The 27,992-nt window shown below is 47.6% G+C and overlaps 1 pseudogene across 1 annotated transcript in view; it reads right to left on the bottom strand.

Annotated features, from left to right (window-relative positions):
* The window catches only part of LOC144121280 (uncharacterized), a 100,274-nt pseudogene extending 72,548 nt beyond the window's left edge, over positions 1-27,726 (bottom strand). Inside the window, exon 1 of the transcript XR_013312585.1 lies at positions 27,135-27,726. The product of XR_013312585.1 is annotated as an uncharacterized LOC144121280 (transcript). The remainder of the gene's footprint in view (positions 1-27,134) is intronic.
* Positions 27,727-27,992: the final 266 nt, after the last annotated feature.

The following is a 27,992-nucleotide window of genomic DNA, read 5'->3' as shown; positions in this document are numbered from 1 at the left end:
CACGGATCGCCGAGCTGTGGCGACAGGAGTCAGGAATCAGATTGTAAGGGCGCCACACACTCCTGCTGAGCGCCCAGTGGGTCTTCAGTAGGTCAGTTGCCCAGTTGGTCTTCTGCAACGCGTGCTTAATGTTTAACGCTAGAACCATATCCTGTGAGGCTAGCCTAGCAGTGCTCAATAGTCGTAAGGCTAAGGGAGTGTGTTCCAAGAGAAGGCAAGCGTAGCAGGGGGCGGCAGAAGATTAGGTGGGCGGAAGTGATAAGGAAGTTGGCGGGCATACGGCGGGCGCAGCTAGCAAAGGACAGGGTTAATTGGAGAGACATGGGAGTGGCCTTTGCCCTGCAGAGGGCGTAGTCAGGCTTATGACGAAGATGTTGATTATGGTGATGATGATGATGATGATAATGATGGTGGTGGTGGTGGTGGTGTTGATACGCAATGCCTGCATAGTGGGGCAACATTTACTGGCAAGCATTTTAAATTGCTACACGAGCACAAAAGTGCGCTGAAGGTCTCGTGCACGTGCAAATTAGAACGTGTTTAACATATCCCCAAACATCTCCGCGTATCTTGTTCCATTACTTGGGTACCAACTTTGCTACAGAATAATCGCAGAACTACCGACAATTAGGAAGAGAAGAATTCAGCTACCTTATTTCTATTGCATACAATCCAAGTCTCTGTTTCTGGTATAACAACACGCTTTTCTATCTCTCTGCTCTTGAAGGACAAGTAAAAAGAAAGAAAGTTCGCGTATAGCGCGAAAGACTGCGTGAACTCGGGCAGCTCGTATCGCATGATTAATTTACTCTTTTCTAAATCGCTGGCTACCTCATGCGCAAGCTAACGGGTCTCAAGACGATATGGTGCTTTCCATTCCCGTTGTCATGGAAACGTGATGCGGCTGTTGCTGTTCGTTTAATTACGCGGCCTGCGCGTTTAAGGCCGTCGTCGGCGAGCTTCACCATGGTTTTATTGTCGGGCGTATGAAAGCGCTTCGGTGCTTCTATGCAGAATTCCAGCACTTGAGTAATTTCCCATCACAGCTCGCGGACAGGAGCGAGGGTTTTACAGGAGAAATTTGTGCATTCCGCAGAATTTTGTTGAAAATTAGTGCCGAAGATAGCTAACGTTCTGTTCGGAGCATCCGAAGAATAGATTCAAATTTTGAACACTCGAAGAAGACAGTTTTCTTATAAAATTTCTCAGACGTATTGGCCTCTCAATAAAGCCCACTGCATCTTTCTTGTTGGTTAAGCTAGCATCCGATCGTCCTTAATAATCAATCAGCAAACATGTGTCAACCAATCACGCAACCCTGTTATACGTGCAAGGACCAAGTGACCGCTACGGCTAGCATGGAAAGTTGTTTTAGCAAGTCGCGATATTAATCACCAAAAAAACAACTTGGACGGGGCTTTGCGAATCCTATCTCTCTAAATATTTTTTTCCAGGGTTTCCTTCACTATCGCCATTTTGTAGAGAAAAGCTCCACTTCTCGCATGCGACGCTGAAGGTCAAATAACGCTTGGATTTGGCCTCTAACTGGAGGCTCGCTACAGGTGTGTCTATGACGTCATACCACGTGACTTCTCGCAGCTGTTACCGCTCGTTCCGCCGCTGCGCCGACCATCGCTTCGACCGCTCGCTCTCGCTAGTTGCGCCACGTGACGAAACACGTGATCCACTCTTGCTCAATAAAGGTCAGCGCTCGCCGCCTATGCGGTACCGCCGCTGCGCTGCGTCAAAGCCAAACCGTGTCTAACCATACTTAACCGAGCATTCGCTCCATATAACCTGGTTCAGTCGAGTTGAGCCATAGTCAATTTTTTTTACGCGGGAGCTGTGTCTCTGTCATCCTCCGGAGAAGTGTAAGTACTTTCGCAGCTATCATTTACGGAGCTTACGGAGGTAACGCCCAATTTCACACCGTGTCTGACGGAGGGCGCTGGCACCGCTCGCGGCGGAGAGGGGCGTGTCTACGATTCGGCGGCGGGTAGTGTTTAAGGGCACAGGGTAAGCCCTATACTTCCCATGCATTTTAGGCCATGTTGAGGTACATGTTTCTCACTAACTAATAACAGTAGCTTATTAATACATATATCATTGCTTGCCAAATTTTGTGCTCTTTTTACTGAACTAGAATATTTGAAATGTGTCGAAAATTCGATTTTTAATAAAATTTTTTTCCGGTAGTACACAAATCTGGCCTTTCTTTGCGCATTTCAAAATTCATAACAGAATAACTGCTCAGTGAAATTGCTTAATTCTAGTTCAGTAGTTGGCAACACTTATGTAGATGATTGCAAAAAAAAATCAGCCGTCTGCCTTGAAAGGCATTGGAAATAATGGTACCTTTGTAAGAAAAAACACTGTTTTGAGATAATAGAGCGTAAAGAGAAAAAAAGATGTGAAAAACCATTTTTAATTCGCAGAAACGCCTCCATAGTAATTGGTTTAATAGCCCCCTGCTTCGTAGTCACTGTCGCCGTCATTTTTCCGCTTTTCGGCTTGTCGTTTTGACTGTCGGGCCTCTTTTGTACGCTGTCGTGTTGCTCGGTCCGCAAAGTACATGCGCTTATGGTCAGCTTCCCTCAGCCACTTGATGGTGTTGCTCCCTGGGTTCAATCCACACGCCTTCAAAACGTTGGCCCGTGCGATTCTACCATAATTAAATGAAAGAACAGCATCCAGTGTTGCCATCCGTAGGGTCCGAAGCCTAACAAACACATTCTTTGGCGCGCGTTCCCAAACAACATGGTTGAACGACTCATTTGCATTTTGAGTTCGCCCATGCAGGCACTTCTCTAGGAGGTCAGCCTTCGATAGCTCCCTATAAATGGGTTTGATAGCCTCCAAGACAGATGCAGGCAAACTCTCCTTGTGGAAAAATGGCTTGCCCTCTGACTGACTTCTGTTGAAGGCACACCACGTATCAGGTCCCTTTGGGCAAAGTCCATGGCATGGGTCATCGTCTGTGGCCGATAAGTGGAAGAAGGTTGCCCAAACGGCCTTTCGCATTTCATCCAGGTTTCCTACATTTCTTCTGATGGCCAAACCATAGTACATCTGGAGCTTGTCTATTACTGCATCAGTCAGTCGGCCTCGGCCCGAGAGGTTCTTTCCATCAGAGAGTTTTCCTGCTTTGTTTCCTTTTTTTAGCCTTCGTAACCTTGTGCCCATCCTTTTTTGCACGTGCCCTATGCACTCAACCTTGGATATTTCAACGGAATCACCATATGGCATTTGTGCCTTCACAGCCATAAAAGCCTTGCTGTCACCATCCCCAAGGTATTTGACGTATCGAACGCCGTGAAGCTCCTCACTCCTGCCGAAAATTTTCAGTGCTCCTGCGACTTCCATTCCACCGCTGGTGCCTTGGTAGTTGCTTTGGCACACCTCTCTATGAAGGGGGTCACTGTTTGTACCCTTGATGCTGCACTTTGGACAACGTTTAGACAAAATCTCCACATCCAGCACTTTCCCAGAGTCTACACTGGTCGCAGAGACTATGCCGTTATTGGAAATATGGCCTCGCTTCTGCCAGCTTCCATCAAGAGCAACTGCGATGTCTTTATCCCCCTCATTCAGCTGCACAGCTTCGTCAGCTGCCCTTTTCATCGACTCCTGAGCAGCAGCTTCGATGTGACCTAGAAGCTCTTGATTGTATTTCGCAAACTTTGTCGGCGGCTTAGGAAGGTTTAGCATAGCACAGAGTATATTTCCTGCAGCCATTCCCTTACCAATGGACCTCAAGGCATACACTAACCTGAGGTTGGCTTCATAGAGGCCAGAAGTAGTTTTCTTCGACGTCTCATATCGTTGCGCGGCACTACATACTTCCCAGTTCAAACTGTAAACGCTTGCAACACCTACCCGTTTTGTCACAATTTCGATGAGCTCAACGCTTCCACCGCACTCTCTGCACACACAAATCTGTGTAATTGCGGCACAAATGCCGTCCATGTCTATTAAGGCATATTGGCTGCTGCTCCGTAGCACATCCTCTTCCTGGAAGCGCAGAGAAAATCTTGAAAGCTTCGATGTCGAGGAGCTGGCGCGTTCGGCGTTCGGGATCTCATTCGGTCGTGGACATCCTTTTGCTTTTTCACGATGAGCGTAGCGGTTGCCATGAAATTCACGCCTGACGAAGGCCTTCTTTGCCCTGGGCATCTCAACTTATCAGCAGCAACCAACACCGGCACAATTTACAATACTGATCGAAAGGGATAGCACTCGGACGCAGCTGCATGAAGGTTGCAGAAACGTGGAAAAAACGTGCAAAGCGTCTCAGGATTGTCTTGGCTAAAAAAGAGGAGCTGTACAATAGTTGCCAGACAATTTTTTATATGTAGCTGATTTTAGACAAGTTTTGAAATCAGGTGGTGGACTTTTTGGTTGAAAAAATTGACGTTAATCCTGAAAGGAGGCGTGGCCGCTCAGTACTTGGTTCCGGAAAAAGCGTTTTTCAGCCGTAAATATGGCTTTCTGAGGAAAGTGCGATCATGGAACATGTGTAAAAAAAATTGAACTTCTAAAATTCCAAAAGAAAAAAAAACAATTTTTTTCTAATTTTACCTTACCCTGTGCCCTTAACCGCACGGCGGGATTGAGAGAAAGCGAGGGAAATGTTTATGGAACCTGGAAGCGGAACTCGCATTGTACGCGCGTTCCGCGTTCCTAGTAGTTTGTAGGTGTAGTGAGCACAGTAGAGTCGTAGGGGTACGTAGGGGAGTTTTGATAGGTTAACTTAAACTCTGCCAAGCAATTCACGAAAGATAACGCGGGTTATCCGCCATTTGCTGCGTGTGGTCCATATACTGAGTAGTAAAACATAAGGCGGAGCCCCAAGCTACGAAACATCGCGAATATGCATCAAACGCAGAAATATGGCACACAGCTCCCGCTGAGTTTAGCGCAATACGCAGCATAGTGTAAGCGTTGCATAATATTTTTTTCTCTTTTCATCGCTTTTTCTTCTTCGGTGTGTCGCTTAAACGCGTAGGGAGACGATATCTTTTTTTTTAATTCTTGACTCTAAGTGTGGCCGTGATTATTTAACGTTGTCAGCTCGTCTAACATGGCATTGCCTTCTATCGCCACGTAACCTTACGGTGGTCGCCAATCCAGCCCAGCCTCGGAATACTCGGCGCGAGCTCTCATCGATGGTTTACCCTCTGAGCCGCATAATACTAGTGCGTCCACTGCCTGCACTGGCGGCGAGCTCTGAAAAAGAGAACTAAAGCAACGCCGGCTTGGTTTTCGGTGCATACTTTTGATGCTGCAGGTGGCTCGCATAGCTGATTCCCGCCCAGCAGCCACATCCCGCAGCCATCGCGAGCAGCGTGGAAGCGACGAGGGTATGCGGCACCTAAAGTATTCGCGGGCAAAAACAAAGCGACAGCAATCGCCATGGCCACTTCTCCCTCGAGGCGTGAGGCGGTAGTGGAATGGCTGCGAGAAATGCAGCAGCAAAGTGGCCGAGGAAAGCGTCTCGGTTTTTTTTTTTTTCAAACGCCAAGCGAAGCCCCTACTCTTCTCTGCGGAGACAGAGGTGCTGGGAGGCACGCCACGCGATCTGCAATGCTAATCGGAGCCCGTGATCGAACCGCTGCCTCTCTTGTCTGTCTCCTTCTTCCTTAGTGTCTGAAGCGGAACTTGGTGGGCGGCCTCAGACGCGTAGACCTAAGGCAAGTGGCTCGCGGGAACATGTACTTCACCCATGTCCTCTACGGGGAAAATTTCAGGAATGCTGGCACTGCGATACTCGGAACCATAGTGCCGTGAGACCTCCGGTGTGCTCTGCACTGGTGAAGACTTGTTTTACGGCGACGACCTTACTGGCATTTCAGCTATAAATGTAAAATTTTTGGAAATGTGGAATACCACAATCAGACATGGAAAGGAACAGGTGTTTAACTGGAAATACTGAAAGAATTGGAAGAACGCACGAGACAGAATATGCCCGCGATTTATTTCGGGTACACCCTAAATTGCCAAATAATATATATATATATATATATATATATATATATATATATATATATATATATATATATATATATATATATATATATATATATATATATATATATATATATATATATATATATATATATTGCTCAAATACGACCAAAATGGACAGGCGTGGCGGCTTCGCAAACACTGCCATTTGCTGACGTAGGGCATATGTATTGGCGGTCGACAGAACTGTCTGCACTGACAGTCATGGTAGGCAAGAAATGCGCGTGCGGGGAAACACTGCCAGGTGCCAGGAGCTCCCATCTGTCAGTAGGTCATCCGCTCAATTTGCACACGAGTGCATTTCAAAGGGTCCGTCTGGTTACAGTTGCTCCAGGAACCGATCCCTTGGATATGTGAGATACCGGAGTATGCGTTTGCATTCGAAAGCTGATACCACCAGAGATAAGGACGAAACCAGCAAGCACGCTGATCAATACAATGTTCTAAGAACGTCTATTGACCTAATTACTCCAGTGTGCTTGAACAAGTTTGATGAGGCGCTTCCAAAGCAGTTTACATGACTGCCCGGCTTTGTTGCTTGAAAGAGATATTAGCTCAGGATCCAGAGTCGGCAGTCAGAACAGCACTTGCCGGCTTTGCCGTGCTGTCGCAAAGTTATAATGCTTATGGTTGATGATTTATACAGGTTTAACGTCCCAAAGCCATTCAGGCTATGAGGGACGCCGTAGTGAAGGGCTCCGGAAATTTCTACCACCTGAGGTTCTTTAAAACGCGCTGATTTCGCACAGTACACGGACCTCTACAGTTTCGCCTTCATCGAAATTCGAACGCCGCCGCCGGGATCGAACCCGCGTCTTTCGGGACAGCGCCGAGCGCCATAACTATTGAGCCACCGGGGTGGCGCATAGTTCTAGGATGAAGCTTACCAACGGCTTTGAAAACTAGAAGCTCAAAAGTGATGTCTATTATTTGTCGCATTCCGGCTTCCTCCAAGCCGCGCATATGCATGGTACATACAGACTGACGAATAGCCGAGGTATAGAGCAATACTGCACATCAAGTACAATTAGCTGTTTACATACTGACAAAGCTGCCACCAAGCGCAAAACACCTTAAATTTTGCTGATAGCAGGGGCATATTACCCCTTCATGAGGACTAAACCGCGATGACCTGCGTGCAGAATGGACTATATACACATACGTACACAGCTGTTGGGCATGCTGGCAAGGTCTCCTGAACACGTTGACCTTGCTTGTGCAGAATTCAGAAACAACCACGATGTAATTGTGAGCACGAAGAATAAGTTAGCGAGAGATTAATTAGCAGCGAATGAGTGTTACTATACGTTTTCTCGCTGACAGGTAATGTTTATGGCTCTTTTATTCAATTAAATTGGTGTATGTTTCGCTGTGTGTGTCCACTGCTTCTTGTTATTTTTTTAAGAAGTCATCGCAAAACTCATATCGGATTTGAACTCTGGATGCCTAGCCGATTTTTTCTTCATAATTTTGTAAAATATATAAAAAGAGCAGTGAAACGTTGCCGACTGCCCTGAAAAAGATCCCCGGACAAAACGAGCCTCCATAACACAAGTATCCAGTCAGTCGGCGTAGTACGTTCTTATAGCCGTAACACGGTGAAATCAAGGTGCCATAAAAACACGAGCGCTTCGTCGGATCAGCTTGAAGCGTGGAGCTCGAGTGGTGCTTTGCATACACCGACAGCACCGTAGCGCCTTGAACAGCGATGGCGAAAGTTTGATGCGGTGATTTCAACTGCACCGCTCTACACGAGAGGCGGAAGGTCGCCAGTGCTGCCAGCGTCATTAAGACGACGGATTCCCGGGAAACCCGGGCGAAATGGTCAGCGGCGAACAACCAATCAGTGAAATGGAGGCTCTAGACTGCGATGGTCCGCCCGCCTTTCGCCTACTACGAGACCCACGTCGCCGGTCTGACCCCGCGAGGCGAGCCGGAGGAACCGTTTAATCGAGGCCACGTGCGAAACATTTAGACTTGCGAATCTAATTGTGGATGCAGTAGGAAGAAGCCATTTGCAAAGTAACGTGCTCCATTCGGAATGGCGAAATGTGAGAGGTGGAGTGGACTTGGCTTGCGACGTGGAAGTTCCTATAGAATTATAGACGCCCTAATTGGGAGGGGGGGGGGGGGGGAGTACAAGGTGGTTTGAAGCGAAAAACTTCACTACGCTAGGTAAAGCAGCCGTCGCGTAGGCCGGAGAATGACGTTGAACGACCGTCAGCCCAACCACGTTAGCCGTGTATGACCATATGTGGTACAGTTACGGTGTCGAACCCTTGGCCCGTGGCGTTGACCTATGCCTTTAGTTGACCTTTGACATCAGGTGTTCTTTAGGTTGACCTTTGACCTTAAGGCCATCCGATGTGGTGATGTGAAGCCAAGTGGTGACATCCGATGGGGGTGTCGTGAGACCATGTGATACCACGTCATAGCCACGTGGTCGTGTGTGTATATATAGAACGGCTGTCGCGAGCGTGTAGCGGAGCTGCCATGGACGAGCCTCAGACGCTTAGCAAGCGTGCTTGCTTTTCGCTGAATTCCAAGGTTAGCCAATTTAAGCCACTGTCAATTTTCTTCTCCATTGTTGATTATAGTCATGAGCACTGACTTGGTTTACATAGTCGTTGCTTGATCAACAGCAAAAAAAAAAAAATGTTCAACTGTTCAAACCGTTTTGGACTCATTTTATTCGTAAGCACTAAACCGATTGGCACCAACCCGGAGCAAAATCGTCCGTTGTCTGTTCGCCTAGCGTGAGCACTCCGTCTTTCGTCACTGACCACTCTTCATCGTCTTCTACGCGGCGCTAATCCGGCGGTTATGAGCCAAGCAAAATCGCCTGTTTCGTGCCCTCTTTCGTGACAATGCTATGCCCTCTTTCGGCATAGCATTGTCAGTCCCTGGCAGTGCGCCAAAATACATCTAAGACGGGTAAACTAGCACACTCTTTAACTAATATTGAACAGTTAACTTTTCAACTGTCACAGTTAGGGTCTGTATTTGTTAGAGGCGTCTAGTCAACCGTAATTTAACATCCGTGTACGTTTCTACAATTTTTAAAATGCCGCTCTCGTCGAAGCGGCATCCCAAGGAATATTGAGGCTGACGGATGGATGGATGGAAGATAGGAGCATCCCCTTTGAAACGGGGTGGTGGCAGTTGCCACCATGGTCGGCCTTTTTTTCTTTATTTTTGTTTAACTGGCCGCGCACTGTTGAAAGCAACACCGCGGGGTCAGAAAGGGTGCTAGCCACGCCTGCGAGCGCACGTCACTCGGCGGTGAGCGTGTGACGTGCTTCTCACGGAGCGCCCGACTGGAAGTGGCGAGTGTGCACAGCAGTGCGCACTAGTAATAGCTGCGAGGCACTATGAGTATCCTACTACTGCTGCTATAGTACCCCAGAAATATGGGACCTTGTCTGGGTCAACTGATCGGATGTTTCGGTAGTACTAGTTTGCCTTGGTTTGTATATGTGTGCGTCACAAAATAAACCAAGAACACGCCCTTACGTTTTCGGGCAATTAAATCATCCGAAACTCCTGCCTCTGGGGACTATATTTCCGGCACTTGCGGACACGCCAGCAGCTCTATTCTGAATGTTGACGAATACTTTTAAAATAGAAGGGCGCGCCTTGTTTCGGAGACATAAAATGTGTTTCAGCATGTAAAAAGTAAAAAAAATTGGTGTCCCGCCGGGTACCAGTATTGTGTCGACGACAGTCGTTGATGCGTCTCAATAAACAGGCAGTTTTATTAAGGGCACGCGCATCTAAACGACATCTCGCCAACACAAAGCGCGCGTCGCCCTCTCCCATGGGTGGAGCCAGAGAGGCATCGTCCCTTCCCGTACCCCAATGGCGGCCCGAGCCAGCGCATGCGCCCAGAGCGACGTGCAAGGCATCGTCGTCGCGGAGCAGCGGGTCTAATCTCCAATATCTCCGGGCATTGGCAGCGCTCGCAAGGCAATACCGGCGACGCGATCCGCATTAGCTGGGCTCCGCGAGGCTTAGGGGATCTGGCCGGTGTGCTTTCAACCCACGCGCGAGCTCGAATAAACTAAGCCGGCCGAGGATGGCAGGAGGGCTTTTTTGAATATCCCCTTTCCCTCCACTGCTTCTCTCCTCCCCACTCTGCTGCAGAGTCTCGAAACCGTCGTCTAGTAATCGGGCTCGCTTGTCTGAGTAGAGCCCACATCATCACCGGGAGACCTTGGCACGTCTATCAGCTTTTGTTTTTATGTTGAGGTGCAGCGTCGTCTTTCCAAAGACAGAAATACTGAACACGCGGAAGAAAGCGGTCGATGTCTTTGAAAGAAATTCTAGCAGTGTTTATGCATCGCATTAAAGAAGTTTGCCCAAACATGGCTTTGCCACGCTGTGTATTCTCTGACGGAGGCATGCATGGACACACTGCCACGCTCAGGCATCCCAAGCAGCCAACAGTGCGAGAGCAGCCAGAGCGAAATGTCGGTTTCTGTAGAAGACAGGAACAAGATGGAGAATACAAACAGCGCGATTTCACTGTTTCCGTTATGTTCCAACGCTTTCGCGCTCGGAAGTATTCTGTTTTCACTCCCCTCAGTGTCGAGACCAGTGATGATTTCCATGCTTAGACAGGGTTGCGTCTTGAAGCGAGTCTTGGGTATCTTCAGATGCATTTCCGGGAAACATTATCCCCTTTCTTTGCACATTTTTCATTTCCACTGTGTGCAGCCTCAGTTTTATTTTTTGGGTTCAACATGGGTACAGCCATCCAAGGGTTTTAGTAATATTGCGGGAGCGTCGGCCAGGCAGACCTTCAAAGTCTCACGCAGCACTACAGTAACGAAACACAGGAGAGCACGCGCATGCGCACAAATAGCTTTCCAGTTGCAGCGTCGTCTGCTCAGCTGTTCTGCTGACGTCACGGGACTGACCTTTTTAATGTCATTTTTCCCCAAAAAATTTTGGAATGAAACAAGCTGCACGAGGAAGTAGTGTGCATATTATCAAATGATTTATTTTCTTCCATGCTGTGACAGTTTTTCTTTATTTTTTATGTATAACAATTCCGTGTTCTTTCTATCTCAATGTTATCCTTTTGCAACCACCTGCAGACGGTGGTATTTGTGTACTTTTTCTTTTTGACCCCCCCCCCCCCCTTATGATGACAAATAAATAAATACATTAATAAATCAGATGCTCCGGATAAAACGTTGAAGCAAGTCAGGAGAGCACGTTGTTGGGCGAGTCGGTCGTACATACTTAAAGAAGGGAAGAAAAGACAAGGACGCGCGCAAGCTTATAGCTGTGCGTAACTCATGGCGAACTGCATGTTCAGCATCACCGACACACAGGATGCATATCGGCAGATTGCCAAGAAAGCCACTCCCGAGGAAGCTCCCAACTGAAATTCTGAACGCAATTGATTTTCTTCTGCATTCGCTTGCTTCAACCACAATGAAAGCTTTGGAACTGGTGTGCTGTGTGACAATTTTTTACGTATGTACCCAGTGGAGCAACCGTGTCGCCGGGACGTTTTTGCTGGGGAGTGTAGCATGCGCCGACTTTCTATAGGCGCATGCGCTCGCAGAACATCTATTTTTCGGCCCGTTTTGGTGGGCAATAAGTGTGAGAATAAATTTTTACTCCAGTCACTCCTCCTCGCACGTTGCTTGCTATATTTCTGCCTCATCATTACGTATAAAACACGCGCATCGCACGTATATATGAACGCGGCTACGCATACAGCCGATACGGACAAGAGCGCGTTGAGCGACAGGACGGCTGTTTCGGTGGCGCTCCTTGCGGTGGCGCCTTGTACTAGCGCCGATGGTGGCGCTCTGTGTGGTTTAGTGCGAAAGCTTCACTTCAAGCGGTTACAACAACAAAAAAATTATGTGAAGCTTCGGGACAACTCTGGTTATTTCGGGTTAGTTCGGAACAGCGCCGCGTAAGCTGCAGCCAATGAGAGGAAGCTCGGGTAAGTTCGGAGGAGCGTCTGGCCACTTATAGCCAATGGGATGGTGACCTTAAGGGTGGTCTTGGCCAAACGGAAGAAAGAAAATAAACATTACAGAGATTGCGTTTCAAACCCACAGAGGCATGAACAGATCAGCTTCGCAGGCAGCTGCGCGAGAGCACTAGGCTATCTCCGCAACCGATTACGCCTCATGTTGTTGTTGCCTGAAAAGCGATGAAAACTGCAGCTCACTTACGCGCGGTGCATTGCACACCGTTGTCTCCCATCTGCGGCGCGAACAGATCAGGTCAGCTTAGCCTCGATCGGACCTTAACTTGAGTCTAATATCGTCGTCAGACGTGCCGACGACCCAGCAAAGCAAGACCATGAGCCAACCAGGCTAAACACATGCTTTCGCATGTCTACTTGATTTAACTACGCTAAAACCCTACCAATTCTTTTTTTTAGTGGTACCGCACGCCATGAGCAGACATGGAAGAAGAAATTCTTTCCTTCCTCCATGTGTGCAGACGAGCATCGGGTTATGTGTCACGTCAGCGGAACAGCCGAGCAGACGATGCTGCAAGTGGCAGGCTATTAGTGCGCATGCGCGTATTCTCGTCCGTTTCGCCACTGCGGTCTTGCATGGCACGCTGAACGATCGCCTTGTCTAAGCTCCTGCGATATTACTAAACGATTGGAAAGCATTACCTGCGCAGCACAGTGGCCGCTATCACCGAGCCCTTTTGTGAGACATTAAGCACCACGGAGCAAAGGAAGCAGAGGCGGCGGGGGCAGAACAGAAAGATGATGGGGAGGCCCGGGAGTGGAAGGGGTGCAAAGAGCCGACGAAATTTGGCCCTCGGAAATCAATGACCATGTAATCTTCGCGCCGAACCCACACCGGTCGAAGCGGCTTCACGCCCGATCCTCCTTTCCTTGGTCGATTCTGACGCCTGCGCTTCGGCTGTGGCTCTGACAATGGAGAGGTCACGGCCCAACAACGAGAGCACCGAGCGTGAAAGGAATCCGAGCGCGAATGCTTGGAAGGTTTTAACGGACCCTCATCGGCCGGACGTCGATAAGGCTTCTGCAACACAGCACCCGTTCGCTTCGGCAGAGAAACAGAGTAGATAAGACTCACTATACATGTCTGGTTACCACTTATACGATTCCACTTTAAGCGTCTGGAGAGGCGAGTGACTACGAGTGACTAAATGTTAGACAATGCAAGTGCTCTGGGATATCGGAGGAGGCGAACGAATATCCTCGTGAAGAACACGAAACAATGTCACGCTATCGAAAGATAATGGTCCAGCACTCGGACAATAGCGACGTTTATTCTCCTCGCATTTAGAACTGCCCAGTCACGCTCGCTTAGTAGCACGAGAGTACCTTTAAACTATGTAAGTTAAGATTGTTTAGTATATAATGTCGTTTGTCGGGATGTTTAGACCCATTGCAAGGTGTCGAGACCATTGGTAGTATAAATATTGAAACAAGTGGATCATAAGCTTTTAAACAAGTGGTAGGGTTTAACGTAGTTAAACCGAGTAGATGTGCAAAAGCATGTGTTAAGCGTGGTATCGAAAAGAGTTGAGCAAAAGCCCTTGCTGCTGCGCCGCCATCAGAGCGGCGCATGCGTCAACAACAGTGCCTTCGGAGTCCCGTAGTGGGTGAAGCCAGCGCACGGCGCGGATTCAAGTACTTGCCAGTTTTTTCAGAGCAGGTGGAGAACAAAAACGTTCATTCAATATGAATTAGCGTTGGCGTCTTCGTCCCCGAGAGGAGCCATCAGTTCAAGGCCCCATTTGCCGCCGCGTTCCCTTCAGGCGATGGTGCCTTGAAACGAAGGTACCATCACGAACAGATAATAATCGTGTGTGCAATGTGGCCTAGGTATTAATGAACACTGCTGAAAAAAATAAAATTTCACCCTCAAAACGGACCTTTAACGACACTTTTTTTCTGGCATACCACCAGCAAAATATTTATAGATACTTTCGTGAATACATCCAGCCATTGAATGTGTTGCGTGCCCGGTTCTCCAAGATGTCTGCGTGCTTCACAGAAATTTAGGTCACGTGTAACTGGACAAGCACGCAAAAGAAGGAAAAAAGCATGCCGTCGGCAGTAGGAATCGAGAATACATCCTCTACGCTCCAGGAGCTGTTGTATGTGCCACGACTCCAGCAGAAGCCTCCTGCGCTGATCAGCTTCGTACTGGTTAGCTATTGTACTGGAGACCGAAGCTAACCCGCGCAGGAGGCTTCTACCCAAGTCGTGGCACATACAACAGGCATGAAGGAATGTTAATCGCTCCCTGGGGACACTTACTTCGTCTTACATCCATGGTTTACGGCCATTGACCTGGAGGTGTTCATCACGAGGGCTTAAAAAGCCAAGCTGCGCCTCACCCGTAGTCGCACCGTGAAGAAGGGACCGAGCCGGTACCGAAACATCGTGTTTTTCAAAACTTAACCAGGTACTACTTTCGACAAAAACATTAACCAGGCACCAAGATGCTGCTGCCTTTCACGTGCACGCGAGATTGCCTACAACCTAAACTCTCTGAAAAAAAAAAAACCCATACAACTGTCTATGCGATTACACCGCAAACACGGAGAGTGAAATTTTTTTTCTCCTAAAGCTCTATAGGCCACAACGCTTTCCGAAGGTTGCTAGAAGCTGTTTCAAATCCCTGGCAACGTTATTACAAAATCGCTTTTATAAATGTACCGACGGAGATTTTTTCTGCATACTTTTCGAAATATACGTAACACGGTAGGTCAGTCGAAAATGTCTCCTGCGTTAAAAGAGCAAAAAACAGATAATTACCAGGATTGGGCTATACGACAAGCCTGCGAAAGCGCAGCCTCTAGCAAATGGACGCCTCAGTTAATAAAAAAATATATGAAGTGGATATACTGAACGAAAGATCAAAGATCTGTTAAGCACACCCTTATGCATGATGCAGCGAGCTATATGAGAGAAAATTATTGAGTCGCACAATATACGTTATTTGATGACAGTGCGTTAGAATTATCACCCTTTGCTTCTCTTTGCTTTCTTTTGCAGCTGGTATGCTTAGCAGAAGGTCCTGGACCCGTGGCTATACAAAGAAGTTAAATTGTGACACCATATATCGCAAATCACTCGCGCAACTACTTGCGAACCGCTTCGGACACCATCCAGACGCAAACTATCGCGTGCGTCACGGATTTGTGCCACCGTTGTTAGAAAGCAGCCAGCGAAGGTGATGTTTTTGCACTAGCGCGGATTCGAAACTCGCTGGCGGCTGGAAGTATTGGAGGCTTCTATTTATTTAAAGGGATGAGAAAACTACGCCACATTCGGCGGACACTTCTTTTCTTGACGATGAGGTGTTTAATGTTCACACTAGAGTCACTAAATAAAGACTTAGAGTACCGTCACTGCAGCACGGCGGTAAGCAGGGGCGGTCATTTGTTGTTTATCACTGTTGCCAGATTGCCGCTTCGGCGACCTCGCCGCTAACTTTGGCCCGGCCATTTTGTAAACAACGCTGTTAGCCACCCTGCGCTGAGGCGGGGATTGTAGCCGTACGGCATGGAGCCGCTCAGATGCAAACGGTACAGCTGTTGCCTTCAGTTTATGCTTTCGTCGTGCGGAGCTGAAATGCTGCGCGAGGCGCGGAATCCCTGGTCACTGAGTCGGTCACCGGCAGCACTCGCAGCGTCGCAGCACTAGGACTACCACAGTTGCCCGACTGAAAACGCATAAGCCACAAAATGGCAGCCCCCATGAACTGTCGCAGTGTAAACAAATATCACGTGATGCAAACTGACCAATGATCGTTGCGGCGGCACAGAACAATAGGAGAAAAGAGTGCCGGTACTCTAAGTCTTTATTTAGTGACTCTAGTTCACACATTAAAAAATTTGTATTAAAAACAAAAGGAACACTTTTATCACCCGCTGTTGGAAAAAAAGTTTTTGAGGAAAGGAAATGGCGCAGTATCTGTCTCACTTTTCGGTGGACACCTCGCGCCGTAAGGGTAGGGGTAAAGGAGGGAGTGAAAGAAGAAAGGAAGATAGAGGTGCCGTAGTGGAGGGCTCCGGAACAATTTCGACCACCTGGCCATCTTTAATGTGCACTAGCATCGCACAGCACACGGGCGCCTTTGCGTTTCACTTCAGTCGAAACGCAGCCGCCGTGGTCGGGTTCGAACCTGGGTACTCCGGCCGAGCGCCCTAACCACTGAGCCACCGCGGCGGGTGGCGCGCTATTTAGAACAGGATTCTCGGTCCGCAAACCTACCAACGCATTTTTAGAAGCAGCACACCTTCGTCCCTCACTCTCGAGGGGGCAGCTCTCACGCACTAGTGCATTCCATCCTTGCTCATTTGAGAACTTAGCAATTCGTGCTCAAAGCTCGGTATTCTAGTCATTTCTCAACAGATTTTGCTGCTTTTAATAAAGGTATTTCAGCCTTTTTCTCTTTGGGGCTGCAGTTATACGCAACTGCATTGGAGCGTCTATTTACTCTTGCGTCCGTCGACGTGCCTTAACCTTTAGTCCATCCTCTCCCCGGTTGTACAGTGTCCTCCCAAGCTTCTGTTTTCCTTTAAAGAAGCTCAATGCCACAAGAAAAAGGAGGATGTGAAATTGAACAAATAAGGCTGCGCGAAAAGTCTGCCTGAACATTCAGGTGAAACAGAAAAACACCTTTCTCCCTGCGCTTGGTTTTATTTTCCATCGTCAATTTCTTTTCGATGTTCTTCAGCACAGCATCCGGGGTAAGAATGTGCACCTTCATGCACTTCGAAGGAAAGGACCCTTGCTATGATTGCTAGAAAAATCTAAAAAGCAGAAAAAACGCGAACTACTGTTTTACAAGTTCTAGCATTGTTAGAGGAAGAGAATAAAACCGACTGCCGACTTCCACGCTTCGCTGTGAGCCAAACAGCGCTAATTTGCGTTACAATGCATGTTATTATCTCCAGGGCAGCGCTTTGCTGCTATTGTCTCCTGAATTAAGCCGCAATATGGTCCAGTTTCCACGCACTCCCTCTCAATAAGGAGCTTTCTAGAGAGCTTTTCAGGACCTGGAAATAATGTTCGTTCAAAATTTCTGCGGATCGAACTGCTTCGTAGTGGGTACACAAGCGTTTCCACCAGAGAGCAAATAACTCATTTGATTGAAAATGCACAAAGCAATGCAGCCGGCTCTTGTAGGAAAAGTTATGCCGCAGAAAGAACAAAAAAAAAAGAAAGGAACGGACGAAACTTGGCCATTCCTCTATGCGGGGAAAGCATGCCTTTTTGTGTTTCATACATAATATAGCGCGTAACGCAGGCGGCAAAAAACGTTACGCTGGCTCAGGAAGTCTCATGCCCAGCGAGCTGCTTTGCGCGCGCGGTTATGTGGAGGGGAGGCTCAGATTGTAAGCTGCCTGTTGCACGCGTGGCGGTGACGTCCGAAGTAGGGGTTGGAAAAAAAAACGGTAACAAACGCGTTTTGAGGCAGCGCGTTTCTTTACACAACATGGTGTGCAGGATTTCTCGGAGCCGCTCGGCTGCACATGGCAGGCTGCAAACGATCGCGGAAGCAAATGCTTTGGCTGATATTTATAGCGGCCTTATTGCAGTTAGAGAGAGAGATTATGGTCGCGTATATTCCTTTTAATCTCTAACAATCTCCTGGACGCGAGCTTCAAAGTTAACAAACATTCAACCAATTCTTTTACGCGGCAAGAGATTTTATTTATTTATTTATTTATTTATTTATTTATTTATTTATTTATTTATTTATTTATTTATTTATTCAACGCATCACAATACACTCAGAGTAAAATCGTTAATACTAGAGAAAAGGGGTAGGCCAAAGGTGAATTATATAAAATAACGCGCCTCGTACTTCAGCTGTCAAAATATTCTTTTACAGCGATAGCTGTTAGTCGCCCGTCCATGGCTTTCTCGTCGCCGTCGTCGACTTCGGCGTAACCGGTGGGCGCGTTAATGTCACGGTCACGTGACCTTATGTCACCGTCAACCTGGATCGCATAAGCATACGGGTGGCTCTGTTTGTAACAGCCGTCTGCCAGTGCAGGGGGGCATCGATTGACCACTACACCAGTGCGCCAGGAATATATACCCAAAACTAAATGCCTAAACAGCTAAGTGCTGAATATCTCTTTAAACAGTCATAATCGTCCTGTGAGTATTTTTTTTCCCTTGAGTAGTATGTGCATTCCTTTCTTTCCCTGTATAATCCGCTGGTGATGAATAGGAATGGTGGTAAGCACCCTTTTACTACGTCAGCAGTTACCAGTAGAGTTAACTGGCCGTAGGTGCCGTTGGCAGCGTTGGTGTAGAAAAACGAAAGAATGCGACGAGAACACAGATTAAGAAAGTTGAGCAGCGATTCGCCAAGAGCCGCTTCACGGAGGCGTGGCTTCATCTGTGCACGGCGGTGCAAATTAACGCTTGTGTTGAACGCCGTTCCGCCTACTGGTGGCGTCCTCTGTGCACAGCGGTGCGAACTAGTGCTTGCACCGTTCGCAGGTGGCGTGTTCTGAGTGCGCGCGCCTAGTCGCACCAAAGCAAAGATATTAGTTGCCATTAAACAGGCCACAAAACAAAGATGCAAAGGTCACAAACGAAAGCGTAAAATCATATTCATCACAGCAAATTCATAGAGCAGAACGTCATAGTTGAGAGGCACAGTATCCAACGACGATTGATGTTTTTTTTAAAAAAAAAACACAGAAATCATTACGCCATACTGGAAACTTCCCGCTGTCGAAATTTAAGTCTAGTATACCTCAGCGTTAGGGCGAACAGCAATTAGGAATGTCTCAAGAAGATTCCAAGAATAAATACAAAGTGCACCTGGTCATAAATTTCGATTTCTCTGGCGAACTAACGATTGTAGTAACTTGTCGCGGTTGTGCTTCGCGCTGAATGCTGTGAGTTGGACTACAGTGAACTATAGTTGTGTTTTCAGGTCTAGGTTTCTTGGAATGCACTTTTGATTGACAGTAGACTATGTAATATTGTAAGACACTGCTATGAACATACTGATAGGATTGTTTTAACCTTCTGATGCGTTTAAAATTTTGATTTTAAAGTTTGGCCTGTGCGCCGTACGGATTAATTCAGGCTGCCTTAGAAAACCCATGAGGCGCGTTTTGGACAATAATCATGAGGCAACTGAGGAATCTTTTAAGGCACTGTTATGAACATAATGATGGCAATGGTCTAACCTTTATGTGCGTAGAAAATCTTACTTTTAAAGTTTTTTTGCTGTGCTCACTCCAAGTAGCAAAGAACATAAGAACTACGAGCGTCCCAAGCAGGGATCTGGGAATATTTTGATTGTTAATCATACAATATACAAATATGGGCGCTCTTAAACAACTTCCCTTTTAAAAAAGTGTGCTTGTCCAGAATTTTTGGGAATGTTGTACAGCTTTAGGGACCACTACTCTAGATACACGTGCAACTTTAAGAGGGAAGTTGTTGATTTTGCGCTCGGCCACGGAAACCTTGCGGAAGAAAGCGTATTGCTTTTAAAGCGAAAGCTTTACTACGCCAGTCAGCGAGCCATTTCGGCTCCTCGCGCCGTATGCCGTATGTAAGCAGCCGTGTGCCGCGTGCCGTATGTAGGCAGCCGTATGCCGCATGCGCTGGCCGACGAACGACCTTGAGCCGCCGTTGCCTTGAGCGCCGTTGACGACGCGCTCAAGAGACGTCAGAAGAACGCGCTGCCCGACTCGAGAAGCGTCGTAGCGAAGATGCGGCTAGAAGTAGTCGTGCCACGTCCCGGAGTGACTATTCAACTGCGGAAGAGACCGGTTGGAGTTCTCGAGAGCATCGGAATGAGACGCTTGGTAGACGACGTGCCGTGCAAACGAAGCTTTCGCAATTCAACTAGGGTTAACCAGAGCTAAACCACAGCAAATTTTATTAATAAGGTTTTTCGTACCAGGTGTAGTATTTATTCCACTGCGCTAGTGTTGTGCCGCTTATATTTTTCCGCAAATTTTTTCCCACTTAATAAGCGTGCCCCCAAATTTTCAGACAAATTTTAGAAAAAAAATTGCTTTCATTTCATGAGAAAATATGGTAGACGTACTCGTGTTCCTACACTTACACTGTTTCCATTCATGTCCATTTCCTAAATTGCGCAAGTATGTGTGTAAATAACACTTTAACATATTCCGCCTCCATTACCCACCCCGTACGATTCTACATACCTTTCTCATCGAGCTTACAGGGCTCCTTACAGTCGTAATGTGATCAGTTTAGGTTGCTCTTGAAACGCAAGCGCATATTTTGCCGCGGTGATTGCATTGCCGTTCCGTGGCAACTTCACCATTTTTATTTCAGCGGTGGACCGTCAGTCTAGTCGCCGAACCAAATTTCCGGGCTCACGCCAAACCCTGCCTCTCAACATGCTACTCGGATCACTTGCATGTCGCTCCACTCCCCAGCACGTGAGTGGCCTGTCCCATTGACCAGGGCCTCCAATGTCTTATTGCTCAAGCGCTAGCACGTCTGGCTGCGAATAGGTGGTGTGGAACACCTTAGACTTTTTCCGATTTACGATCCCTGTTTCCTGCCTTCTGCACGGCAGCGCCTCGTAAAGATTCATAGTTTGGCGCCGTGCATGATGTTCCTATAAATACAGACTACTCATATGCGTTGCTTGACACTTCTCGCACGCACCGTGCGTTCTTTCACCGCCTATTTTTGTCAAAGTTAGAGTCTGCAACTGGTGCGATCCCAAAGAGATTAACGAGTGAGATATCGCTATAATGGTCACAGACCCCGCACTACGATCGCATCGCGATATGCTAACTGCGTCACGCGGTGGCAGTCCGGCAGACACTCAAGATAATCTAGGCCTTCTTTCGAGGGCTTGATGGTAGAGTTACCCTATATGATCCCTACGTGATCAGAGCTGGTGAAAAATCCGCCATCTTGCTATCCATGTTATGAGGCAAAGCCATCACTGTTGAATGTAGGAGCCAGTCTTGGTGTAGGAACAGCGTGATTCCTTGCCCAATCCTGCTGCTTTATGGCTAGCAAACAGCCTTTAATCGAATAAAATGCTTTTGTAGTGAGTGAGACAACTGCTCATCAGTCCGCTGGCTGAGAGAAGATATACCTCAACAAGTTATCATCGAAGCTCTCGCCGTGTGGATGGGTTGCGCCATCTTTTGCGAATACCATAATTAAGAAATGCTGCGTCACGGCGGTTAGGAATCTTAGGATAGGGCGCGTGGCGAAGTTGTTCTAGGTGGTCGTGGCTGTGTTTTTCGACTAGGAAATGTCGTAAAATTGCATATTCTAATCACTAATACAAGAAATAAAAATCTACTCTCGGTGCGCGAACAGTAGGTTAACCAATGGGTGTCGGGCAGTACTAGAGTCCGAAAATGGTGCGAACGTGTCGGCATCTCTGCAATACTGAGATAATTTCGAGCCACGCCATCGCGAGCGGAGCATGGAAAACAAAAGTGAAACTCTGGCTTCAGTAGAGAGCCAATATATAAACTCTACTTAAAATTGGTGACAAGCGACATCTCTTTTCCGAGCAAGAAACTGTTTGGGCAATATCATGGCTGTCCGGATCGGGCCCGCCGTGGGTGTGAATATTGTCCAGAAACATCATTTCATAACGACGTATGCCTGTTCCTAGAAGCACAAATGAGCTGGAAACGGCTACATATATTACATATAGAGTTGCAACCTTCAACCTTCGCTCACTGACTCCTCATCTCCATGAGCGAAATTTCTTGCACCTTCAAGTCCGACATTTTGGTACTTCTCGCCACGAATTTAACATGCGTTAAACTCTCTGAGCAACTGGGAGCACCAGATTCTCCTTGCATGAGTAATGATAAATCATTGCTCAATCGTTGAAATTATCGTTCGGGCTTCTCGTGAACAACGTAAACCACATCTTTTAAGAGTTTTATGACTACAATAGAAATGTTACTCTATGTTTATCTAGAAGAAAAGCTCAAGTACTCGAGGCGTTTTTTTTTTTTTAATCGCGAACGAATGCGTGCTCGGGAAGTTCCAACAGTAGCCGACGCATGTGTTCTGGCCTCAAGCAAAGCCAGAAATAGGCATCATTTAAATAATGTGTGGTTTCCAATCAGTGTGCGCCCGTGTAAAGCTGAAATTTATCCCGTGACGTTTTTTACCTCGCTCTAAGAACCACGTAAATTGTTCGCCTTAGGTGGCGCAAACACATGGTGCGTATAAAAGTCCATTGATAACTAGGCGCATCTTTTTCACCCTGCCATGAAAGATACTTATCAGCATTCCTTATTTACCTTCCTTAACGAACAAATCCATTACGGTCTGTGTTATCTTTTATAACGGTCTCCAACAGTTTCTTGTTGCAGCTTCGGTTTAGCTCACACGTTTTTAGGTTAATTTACATGATACACATGTCCAATGAGGTTGATCACTGAAAGTGGCGTCGGCCAACCTTTTCTCTCACTAAACAAGAACGCACTTAACAAAATTTTGAACACGACAGCTGCAGACGAAATAATTTCTTACGCAACACGCCCGTAGTCATAACAGCAAATGTTGCAGAAGAACCCTAAACAGAAAAGCAGGCCTCAGCGGGCAACGAAAGTTACAGCAGACGATTCAACAGATTCAGGAATTTATAAACTACCCGACATTTAAATCTTGGGCAACACTGAGAGGGGTGAACCTGCCATTCTCTCTAATCATAGTAAAGAATTCTTCAGTATGCCACGATATTATTTTTCTTTTTACGCCAGACCAACTGCATATCTTTCCATTTGGCATCGATGCGTAACCCTTGTCGTCTGCTAAACGTTATCGACGCTGTAATTTCGCAAAATCGGCCGCAGTTCGTGCAACAACAAAATATCCTCGTAAGCCACATAGAAAAGTTCATTTACCCTTCTGCAACGAGTTTAGCAAGAAAAACTGTTCTGCAACTCCGGCTGAAACATGGCTGTGTTTCCTGATAATTTTTATAACTCTTCTCGCAGCGCGGTCACAACCACTTTCTACTCAAGCTATTGTTCCCGACTGCTCCGGATAAAAATAAGCTTGTGTTGTTTAGCATTTCCACTTTTCAATGGAATACTCAGACTCGATTCACATAAGTAATCTCCGGGTGCGCCTCCGACCGACGCTGGAGAATAATCAGGGATCGTTTGTCTGGAAAAGAAGAAGATTCAAAAATTTTCGCAGGACAGAATTAAAAAAACTAAATAAATATTGAACAGCGCCGTCCAGGATTCCAGCTTTTCGTAAAAAAGATGGAGAACGAAGGAATAAGTGATAATGCTGAAACTGTTCCTTTGCATCGATAAACTTTGCAACAAACTTCTGCGAGACGCGAATGCTTAGTTCTTCATTTCTTCCGTTAATCAAGCACTATACATGACAGCAGAGCCCCGCATATACCACCACACCAGCCAGCAGTTTTAAGTTGCGCGCCCACGAGCTCGAACAACTATATTCACTGCTTCCTTTTTCATCCGAACCGCCACAGGCTGGAACGGCCTTCTCCCAGACATAGCTGCTACCACGTGTCCCATCTACGTTTTTACAGATTTTAAATGACCATTTTGTTAAATGGTTATTTGTCACAAAATATTTTTCTTTGTATAAAAACCCACCTCTTATGCAATGCCCCCTGCGGAGAACTTTAAGGTAATAAATTGAACTGAACTGAACTGAGATGCGAAAAAAAATTCGTAAATTTCACGGACGCATAAAGTCAGCAAGGCAGATAATGAATGAAAATGTAAGTGTAAACCGCGAGTTAGCTGCGGTTACATTTTTAAAAGCTTATAAACAAGGAACTGAGCCCTATGAAAACATTGTATTCGCACTGGTTCTTCCAATAAGCGCTGATAAACAAATTTTGCGCAATTCACAGTTTTTGCTTGGAACTGTTGTACCTTGGTTGTCTTGGTGCTATTGTGCCGCTGAAAGTGTGCATTGTATTTTTAAATTTCATCTTCTTCTTATCCTCATCTAGAGAGAAACCGATATGCATACCTTTCGCGTCACGCAGGGATGCCGAAACTTTGTATCTGCTACTCCGGTACTGAAACTCATTCCCTCGCATCCTAGGCTATGCAAATCGTGGAATGGGAATTGAAGTTTCCATTCCACACACTACGCGATAAACTTCCCCTACGAACCTCGTACCGGAAGTCGGTTGAGTTAAGGTGGGTTCAGACGAGCGAATGTGATCAAGCACGATCAGCGCCGACCGCCTACCCCGTTACGCAAACGTCACGCCTCTGAGTGACCTTGAACGTGCTTCCCCCCAGTCGAATTCGGCGGAGGACGCTCAAGTTCACTCAGAGGAGTGACGTTCGCGTCATGTGGCAGATACCCGCGGTGATCGTCCGCTCGTCTGAACCCACCTTTAACGTTGCAGTACGGCTCTCCAGTTTTTTTTTTTCGTAATATTACGGCAGCGTCGACCGGACGGTGGTTCAGCATCTCATGCAGGACCGCAGTGGAACAACAGAGCGTACGCGCATGCGAACAGAACGCTTACAAGCTGGTAGCGTCGTCTGCTCGGCTGTTCTGCTGACGTGACACAACCCCCGCTGCGTTGTCTGCTTTTTCGGAATAAAAGCATAAAACACGACACTCACGCGCAGCAGGACTGAGCAGGGACTCTGAGTAGCTCAAATTGTGCTTATCAACGCTTGTGGTAAGAGCACGTGCATACACTGCAACCGAATATGTCTCGGGGGACTGTTTATAAGCATTCAGAAATGAATGCTGGTCTGCTCGCGAGCAGACGTGCAGCGGAAGGTTGTGTCACGTCAGCAGAACAGCCGAGCAGACGAAGATGTGTCAGGCAAGCACTCTGTGCGCATGCGCGTACTCTCGTCTGTTTACCCTCGGCGGTGCTGCATGAGTCGCTTCACGTGACATCGTTTGGTCGACGGTATTACCAAAAAATTACAGAGCTGTACATGCCTCTAAGTTTAGCACCTGCAGCTCTCTCTCATAAGCTATATAGCCGGTACGTAAATGACTGACGAATGATCTGCGTAGAAGAGAAAAGTAAATGAAACAATACAAGACGTTCTGAAGATGTAGTGCTGGCAGACGACGGACGAATAGAGGATGAGACACACAGTGCGCTGAACTAACAACTTTAATATAGAAGGAGGATGATCAGCACGTTATTATGAAGTTACCCATGACAAGGTTAACCAATGATGATGGGGCGCATGTTCAAATCAAAGGAGCAAAGCAGAAAAGAAGACGATACACGACGACCGCATGCGAAGTGGGCCTGTCTTGCCTACAATTAGTCTTTCTGCCTTTTGCATAGTTTTCTCCGGAGCCTAGCGCTCATTTTCTCCTTGGTACCAACATGCTATTTATTTTGCCACAGGAAATATCACGCAAGAGGTTTTTTTTTACCTCTACTTGCTTTTTTTTTTATCCGGCACGCCCTAATTACTGCGCCGTCTTTCCGATCAGCACCGGCGTAGCGAGCTGCGGCGAAGAATGCCATGTAAGCCAGCTGCCTCTCTCGGCTGATCTCCTTTGCCGTCGCCGCTGGGTTTACGATCATCGGTCACGGCGTCCAGGAAGAGATTAAGTCAAGCTGGCCGGGACGCCGGCTGGAGAAGCCGCGGTAGGAAGTTTTCCAGAGTGTTTCCTCCCCGTCGTTTGTATCAGATGTCGAGGTTATTGTGTTTCCCGAGTCTATAAGCATCGTCATTCAATGTTTTGAATGTCCAATGAAAAGTAAACCGCAGAAGACACCAGAGCCGAGGTGTCTCCACACCGAAGGTTTAGGAGCACTGAAACAACAGTGACGTATCTTTATGGACGAAGGTGTACTTGTGCTTGAGAAGAGTGTTTTGCAAACCAGACAGAAATCTATGTGCGAGCGCTGGTGCCCGTGCACAGCCTCACTCCTCGTGTTAATGCACAACAGCTGGTGTAACTCAGCTCGTTTTGAGCCGGAGTCTCCGGGATCGAATCCGGCCGCGGCGGCCGCGTTTCGATGAAGGCTAAGCGCAAAAGGTGCCCCTGTACTGTGCGATGTGAGCGCACGTTAAAGAATTCCAGGTGGTCGAAATTTGTCCTGAGCCCTCCACTACGGCACTTATTTTCATATTTTATTTTTCACTCCCACCTTCCTCCCTTTCCTCACGGCGCGGTTGTGGTGTCCAGCTAGATGTGAGACAGCCACTGTGCCATTTACTTTCCTCAAAAACTACTAATCTCAGTTCCTTAACTAAAGACTCCGGGATTAGAAAATAGAAAAGGATGGCGAGACTAACGAAGTGTAGTTATGCAAGGCAACGTGTCATCGCGTATGGTGACACCGCATTTGTTCTGTATTTGATGTTTAAGTCTCTGTTATGATGCTATTTTCGAGTTCTCACCCTATAAGTTGTCATTGCTGCGTAAAAATATCCCGGAAATATATTTATGCAAGACACGTAATGCTAAAATAAGTCAGGTGTGAAAGGTAACAAGGAAATCTTAATGAAACACACGTGTGAGCGTTTTGCTTCAACAGATGACGTTGTTTGGAAGTGGACTTAGTGAAAGTTTTAGTTATTCTCTATTTAATGCCAATTTCGTCACTGGCTAAGAGTTCGAATGAACCGATTTTAAAAGAGGAGGAGAGAAAGGATGTTTATAATTTCTAGGGACTAATCAGAACGATTTGCGGCGAAGAGGACGCAGTCGACGTTTGCTCAGGAGTGCATATATTCCAGGAAGCGAATAACGCGAAAGAAATGAACATCGTCTTGGGAAAGATACGTGCATCGCTGAGAAATAAAACAATATTGAATGTAATTATACATCCAGCCCAGCAATCTGCTGTATAAAATTAATTAGGATAGGAGTGAAACATAAAATTTGTGCCTCTCAGCCCGTCTTCTGCCGGTAAGCCGCACAACATAAACTAGCATTTCTGCACGCAAGCAGGTGATACCAATGAAATGCGAACAAATTTCATGGGGAAGCATGCACCAAAAGAAGGAGCGCTTGAAAAACGGTTCCCTGTTTCCGAGAATGCCGTTCTCATACGAAGTTATGTGCCTCGGAACACACAGCTAACAGCATCGTCACGTGGGCTGACGCCTGACCCTTCTGTCACCAGCGGGGCGCCACTCACCGGAATCCTGGAGTAAGAAGTGAGCCACACGTATCCTTTTCCGTCGTGCGCCCCTCCAGAAGCCTGCTGAGGCTGAGGGAAGAACTCGACGCTGGGCACATTCTGGTCGTTGTCACTGCCTCCGCCGCTACCTCCGCCGCCGCCAAAGTTATTGCTGGCACCGCGGGCACGAATCGCCGCCGCCGCTTCGTATCTGCCATGCCGATGAGTACTCCTCCGTTCTCGAGAGATTTCTGCCCCCTTCGGCTCTTTGAGCGAGTACGCATCACCCGTCGTCGCCTTGCTAGTTACGGCCTTGCCGCCGCGAGCAAGATCATCCGCGTCACTAACCACCAGGCTGCGCAGCACGTTCACGTCACCGGACAGCTTGTATGTGATGTAGAAGTCCGCCGCCAGACCCACGTAGACGAGGGCCAGGGCTCCGTAGAGAGCGCACGCTCCCGAACTGGATGCCGACATGGTCACGCGCGCCTCGCGACGCCCGAACGCGCCCGCCGCCGCCGCCGCTGCGTTTTGCGCTGATTGCGCGGCGCACACCGGCGGAAGCACGACAACTGAGCGAGCGAGCCGCCGCCGACTCAACCACGTGTTTCGCTTTGGGGATTGGCAAGAAGCGCGGCGCCCTTAACATCAATCCGGTTGGAGGGAAGAAAAACGGGCAGCGAGGGAGCGTAGGGAGAAACGAAGGGAAGGGAGGTTTTCTTGCGCATGCGCTCGGCAGCACAGTGGAATGCGAGAGCCGCGACGCCGCCCGGCGGATCCCCGCCTAACTGCGGCCAACCTCGTGCTCCGGTTTTGCCGGGTCTCTCCGTTGTCCCGTGCGCTGCACTGCTTCCGGCAGCTCGCCGCTCTTTGCAC

The sequence above is a fragment of the Amblyomma americanum genome, chromosome 2, assembly GCF_052857255.1.
Source record: "Amblyomma americanum isolate KBUSLIRL-KWMA chromosome 2, ASM5285725v1, whole genome shotgun sequence".
Classification (NCBI taxonomy): domain Eukaryota; kingdom Metazoa; phylum Arthropoda; class Arachnida; order Ixodida; family Ixodidae; genus Amblyomma; species Amblyomma americanum.
This window is presented reverse-complemented; position numbering and strand designations above follow the sequence as displayed.